General features: G+C 40.3%; 1 non-coding gene across 1 annotated transcript; it reads right to left on the reverse strand.

Moving 5' to 3' along the window:
• Window positions 1-6,556: 6,556 nt before the first annotated feature.
• On the reverse strand, window positions 6,557-6,699 carry LOC114639272. The gene has a single exon (XR_003713984.1). It is a non-coding gene; the product is annotated as a small nucleolar RNA SNORA48 (small nucleolar RNA).
• Window positions 6,700-6,909: the final 210 nt, after the last annotated feature.

Below are 6,909 nucleotides of genomic sequence, written 5' to 3' on the forward strand. Positions count from 1 at the left end.
TACCTGTGAGGACAAAGCTTTCTCTAAGATATAGAATAGAACCTGTTGCCTTGAGTTTTCAGGGATCCTAAGATGTTTTGTGGATTAATAGATGAGTAGTCTTTCATGTGGAAGACTCTTTGTCTTTAGGGTCTTGGTAAAGAAAATTTGAGGCCAGTGAATACAGTGACAAAGTCTTTGACAAGGTTGTAAGGGAGAACATGGGGTGAGTTAGAGGAATGAAAGGGATGGGGAAAATGATGTAACTGTATTTTAATTCAAAATTGAAAATGCCCCTTGCCTCTAAACCTGCGTATGTTTTTCTCTGTAACTATGTGTAGATTTGACACATTCATGCAGTAATATATCTGCACATCACAAGAATAGGGTCTCTCTCTCTCTCTCTCTCTCTCTCTCTCTCTCTCTCTCTCTGTCTCTCTGTCTCTCTCTCTCTCTCTCTCATTCTCTCACTCACTCACACATGCACACACACACACACACACACACACACACACATCCTTTTATATCCTGGTGGTATCAGCTTGTTCTTGGAATAGACCTAATGGTAGTATATTGAAGTGTGAAATCTTAACACTGAGAACAAAATAAACCAGTTGGTCATAAGGACCAAGGCAAGGTGCAGTGATATGGTGCTGACTTTTGCGAAAGACAGAAGATATGATGGGTAGAACTGTCTCCTTAGCTTTACTTTTTCTCATTCTTTTTATTACACTATTAATACTTAGGAAAAGGGGACTGGAAGGAGAGGGGGGCTGATATTAGAATGTAAAGTGAGTAAATAAATAAAATTTAAAAATACTTAGAAAAATATTGTTGAGGCATTTCTCATTTGCATCGATTATGCTGAAGTAAAACAAAGTAAAAAGGTTTGTTGGGCTAAATTGTTAATGTTACATTCTGAGTAAATTGAATTGGCTAAAGAACTAAAGAAAGCTGAATCAGGAATGTATGTACTTGTTCTTCATGACCAAGGAATGCCTTCACCAATTTGACTTTCATTTTTAGCTAGTAAACTTTTGTCTGTGTACTCACAGTCACAACAATCATGATCAGCACAATTTGAGGGATGATCCATTCAGAGAATGCCAAGTTCTCCCAGAAGTCTGTGTCGAAAGTTTAGTATCCCAACTCTAGTACAAGACCATCATCTATCTTTGTGACATTATAAAAGCTCTGAGATTATGTGTGTCTGAGTAAATTTATTGTACATGCATATGCATTTTAGTCTCTCAATTCTTTGCTATGGGCAATCTTAGAATGTGTTGTTTTGGTACAACATTATTCTTTGGATAGTGATACTGAAAGATGTTTTAATATAAAGAGAAAGTAGATGACAAATATTTTAACTTGCTTCAAATATAATGGTGAGCAAAAAATATTTAGCTGTCTCACCCTAAGAATTCTTTGAAAGTAAAATAAAATGTAATATACATTATTCGAGATTTGTGATTACTCTGCTTTTGATAGAGGGGAAAAATTACACTCATCTTTGAGCTTTTCCTTATTATTAACTAGCACTCTGGAGTAGTGCACTGCATTCAGTCCATGTTTGTCTGTTACAGCATTGGCTTGGTCCCCTATGTTATATTTAGGAGAGCACATTTTTACCTCCTGATAAGACTGTTAGCTATTTGAGGCCATCTTCATTTGCCACAATTTGAGACAAGACTGTGCTCTCCATAGACCTGACCATTGAGTCTCTGAAGAACATGAGGTCAGGCCCTACACTACTCTTTTCAAGGAGATTGGCACATATAGATATTCTGTTCATTGCTCTTAGAGCAAATGACTCTCCTGGTGGCTTTCTTTGTCCCTTCTTCAGGATGACAATGTGCCTAGCTTATTTGCTAGTAGGAGAGCCTAAGCTTTGAGAATTCGGAAATGCCCACCAGTGAAAGTATGTTAGACTTGACTAGCCAATGCTGCGATAATAGATTTCCTCTGCCTGGCTTTTAAACACAAGTGAAAGTTATTTTCCCTTCTAAAACCTTTCATCCATACACTGCAATGCCAACTTTAGAAAAGAAATTCATTTTAGTGGTATTTTTTTTGTGTGTAGCTCCTAGAAAGCACCAATATACAATAAAACTATTTGTGTCTAAAAGTGAATAGAAATTCAAGAGCTAGTTTATACCTTAATTGTTTATTTTATTTCATTATCACAGATTTCTTTCAATTATATGTTAACATGTTAGCATAAGAGTCTTCCAGATGTGTTTGTTTTCTCAAAATTGCCATTGGCTTCATTAGCTCTTTTGCATTTCCATAGGAATTTAAGAATCAGCTTGTCTTTTTTCTTCTTCTTCTTTTTTCTTTCTTTTTTTTTTTTTTTAGAAAAATGTCTGTTCTTACCTGGATTGGAATTTAAAGTAGATTACAGATGTCCAGAGATTCTTCACAAGCTTCATACAAGACTGTGAAGTCTTCCTGTTGGCTTGATCACTTTATAATTATGAAGTAATCTTTATCTTTTAAGGACGCCTTTTTATATTTATTTATTTATTTATTTATTTATTTATTTTTACCGAGTCATCATCTGTTTTTGTTGAATGATTTTTTCAAGACACTGGGTTTATTTAAAAGCAGAAAGATATGAAAGAATTTCGTTTAACCTTTTAATATAAAACTATTTTACATCTTAACATTGAGAATGTATCTTTTGAACACAGCATATAATTAGGGCTTTAAAAGTCCATTATGAAAAGCTTTGTGTTTTACTTGTGAGTGTTTGTTCTGTTTCTAGATTTTAGTTCACTGATTTCACTTAGTGCTACCTATATGTGTGGATGTAGGACCATCAATATGGACATGGGTAACCTCTCAGGACTGGTAGCCATAAAGTAAACTCACACTCCCCTTTTCAGTAATCATGAAATGCCAATAGCTCCTCAGCTAGGGCTTTGTGAAACTTTCCTCATCCATTTTGAGATTTTGGCTGATTTGAAATTATACAAGAGTTGCATATGTAATCAGACACACTGTGAGTTCATTTATACAGTGTCACCGTAAGGTCTAGCAAATACCGTTTTGCTAAAGATGTTCCTTATCTCTGGATCTTACAATTTTCCTGCCTCACCTTCTTCAAAGATCCTAGACCCGTGGGGATATATATATATATGCACATTAACTAGTTGTGGGCCTCTTTATTAATCACCATCTACTATAAAACGATTTTCTTATGAGGGTTGAAAGATTCAGTACTAGCTGAGTATAAAAATAAAACTTAGGGAACATTTTATTACTATGCAAATTTATCAGAACAATAGAATTTAGCTTTTTTATTGGTCCAATGACATAGCTACCACATGTGTTTGGCCTAGTTAATGGTACCAGGCATAAATTCTGTCTTATGGAACAGGCCTTAAGTCCAATAAAAGTGATTGGTTAGGTTGGTTATTTCCTCAGCATTTGTGCCTCCTTTGATCCAGTGGGAATATCTTGCCAGGCCAGTTGTTATTATAGCTGGGTAAGAGACTGTTGGTGATTTTTTCCCCTGCCAATATGCATAGACACTTCTAGCAATATGAAAGCTACCCATTCGTGGTGAAGCTTCCAGTTAAGTACCAGCCTGCTTTCTCATGTTCTATGACTCAAATATATGGTATTGTCAGGAATATGATCTTTCTATTAAATTTTAAATGGTAACTAAGAGCAATGACAATTGCTTGGAATTTGGGGGATGATCTATGAGACCATATTGAGCAATATGGAACAGCCTGGAATGCTTGGAACCCCACTGGCCAACAACATGTAAAGAGTAACCCATAGGTAAGCTTTTTTATTTGATAGCCTATCTTGTTTGGTAAAGGCATTATCTTAGGGTTTCTATTGCTATGATTAAAACAAATGACCAAAAGCAATTTGAGGAGGAAAGCATTTATTACATCTTACAAATCCCAGGTCACACTCTATCACTGAGGCATGTCAGGATAGGAAATCAAGGCCGGAACATGGAATTAGGAACTGAAGCAGAATCCATGGAGCAGTGCTGTTTATTGGCTTGCTCTCCATGCCTTATTCTGCTTGCCTCCACCTGCTTAAGGATGGCACCAAACATAATGGAATGTGCCTCTCTGTATCAATTGCTAAACAAGAAAATGTCTTACACATTTGTTTGGAGACAATGTGATAGAGATATTTTCTCAGCTGAGGTTCCTTCTTCCTTAATATGTCTAGCTTTGGGTCAAATTGAAAAAAAACTCAACCATCATGGACTCTAACCTTCTGGAACCATAAGCCCAATTAAAATGCTTCCTTTTGTAATTCTGTTTTTATTTGCAGCCAAATAATGCCACATTTTATATATGTATGAAAATTTTAATATCCATTCACTATCTGTTGTTAATAGAGAAGCAATGAACATGGATGAGAAAGTTTCTCTGTCAGAGACTATACGCCCAGGAGTGGTAGAGCTGGTTCATATGCTTGTTCTATTTCTTGTTTTCTGAGGAACCTCTACACAGAATTTTATAGTGGGTGTGCCAGTTCTTTTTGCCCTGTATCTACAACCAGCATTTTGTACTTATTTATTTTATGATCCTAGCCATTCTGACTGTTGTAAAATAAAGTAGCTTTTTAAAATTTATTCTTTGTATGTTTCTTATCCCAACCCTGCTCATCTCCCCATGCCCTCATATTCTGTTCTTTGCCCTTGCAACCCCCCCCACAAATAAAACATACACACAAAAACAACAACAAAAACAAAACATAGAATACATCTCATGAAAGCTATAGTATATTACAGTATGTCCCATAATATACCCTTCTGTACACATATCTTCATTTGCAAAAGTTCATTGCAATGAGTCATTGGTCTAGTTCAAGAACTCTGGCTTCTGTGACAGCATCAATGTTGGATCCTCACCTAGACTCCTTCATGTTATCCTATTATTTTCCCTGTGTCATGGAGATCCTAAAGCTTTGGAACAGTAGGATTGACCCTTTCACATGACCCAGTTGTTTGCTAATGATATAGATTTTAGGGTGGGCCATCTTAGAGGCCTGGATCTGGGCCTGGGTTGTAGCAGAACTTGTCAAACCACCAGCATTCTCTTATTCTCACCACTAGGGCAAGCTCTCCAGCACTGCTCTGGCTAGGGCACCCAATGCCACCATCAGCAGGAGACATGATCAGCTCTCCTGCTCTCATGCCCTTGGGACCAGCTCATCTGTACCCACACCTCCAGAGCCAGCTCTACTCTACTGCCCACTCTCCCAAGAATTGCAAGCTGTGAAGGGCTAGACTAACTCCCCAACTCTCATACCCTCTGGGCTGGCTCACCTGTGCCTTCACCATCAGGGCCAGTACCACTCATGCCCTTGGGGCCAGTTTATATAACTATTGCAACTGGCAAGGTGGATGACATCGTCCCTGAAACCACTCCACCTCATGGCAGGCAGGGTAGGCTTTCTCATGCTGCTCTTGTCCTCAAGGCTGGCTCACCCATACCCCTTAGGGGGCAGCTCACCAAAGCCCCTTTGACCTAGGCCAGCACTAGTGTGTTGCCCAGGAGAGGTGCAGAGCCCACTCTCCTGAGTGCTGCTGGTAAGGAAGCAGGGACAGTGTGAGGACAGTGAGGAGTGTGAGGGGGAAGGCATCCCTCCTACAACCACACCAACCCATGGCAGATGAGTAGCAGGGCTACTCTTGCCCTCAGGGCTGGCTCACCTGCACCTCCACTCCCCAGTTGGCTCTCCTGTGCTGTCCAGGCAAGGTTCAGGCTTGTTTTCTTGAGTGCTGAAGCTGATGAGGGGCAGGGATAGCTCTCCTGAACTCATGACCCCATGGACATCTTTCCCAACTGCCAGAGGTGGGGAGGGGCTTGGGGGCATCACTTCTTTGCCTGTGTACCCAATGGCTGATGAGTGGTAGGTCAGCTCTTCCACAATCATATGCTTGGGACTGGATCACCCACACCCCTGCTGTCAGGGCCAGCTCCACTGTGTTGCTTGGCAACATTGCAAGACTCACTCTTCCAAGAGCTGTCAGTGGTGAGAGATGGGGCCAGTTCTTCAGAACTCTGCACCAAATGAGGGGTGGGGCCAGTTCAACACAGTCCCTGAATACCCAGGTGGTCTCAGGCAGCTTCTCTGACCAGGGACGTCCCCATGTTCTCTTGTGGTAATATGAGTCCTGGACATCAACCCTGACCCCTGCCACTGCATAGCCATGGACTCAGACATGGCTCACAGTAACAGCTTGGGCTGGAACCTCACCATGGCCCCTAGGTGGTGGAGCTGGCCACTCAAACAGGCTACTACTCTCCACCCTCCAGTTCCATCTTTCTTCATAATACTCAAAGTGCTCCATTTCTCTTTCTCATCTGACTACCACACACACACACACACATTATAGTGGATACAGTTGTAGGCTGGCCATGACGCTCCAGGTTGACATTCTCCAACAACACTGAGTGGAACATTGGCAAGCAGGTGTCTATGGGTCACCTGTGCCATGCACTGGACCAGGGCAGGTCTGTGGGTGGCACATCAGTCCTTGGGTCTCTGTCTGTGTTCCTCCTCTGCTATCTGGATTTGCTTTGCTTTGCTTTCATTTTCATGAGTCCTAGGCATAAGAGAGCTTTGGTCACCAAGACAGGCATCAAGCTAGGATGAACAAAGAGCTGTAATCTACTCTGCCTCTGACTGATATAAAAACAACATCAACAGCAAGATGATGTTTTGCTCATTGCTGGGGGATAGTGTCTTTGTATTCTTGATAATATAGCCTGTGAATAATGCCTTCTATATCTTTTTTTCTTACTTAGGGTTTTATTTATTTATTTTTTCTAACCACAATGCCCTAAACTTAGGTCTCCATTTAACGGCTTAAAAGTAGTGACGAGAGCACAGAGATTCTGTCAGATTGTGTGTGTGTGTGTGTGTGTGTGTGTGTGTGTGTGGTGTGTA

The sequence above is a fragment of the Grammomys surdaster genome, unplaced genomic scaffold (genome assembly GCF_004785775.1).
Source record: "Grammomys surdaster isolate TR1022 unplaced genomic scaffold, NIH_TR_1.0 125690, whole genome shotgun sequence".
NCBI lineage: Eukaryota > Metazoa > Chordata > Mammalia > Rodentia > Muridae > Grammomys > Grammomys surdaster.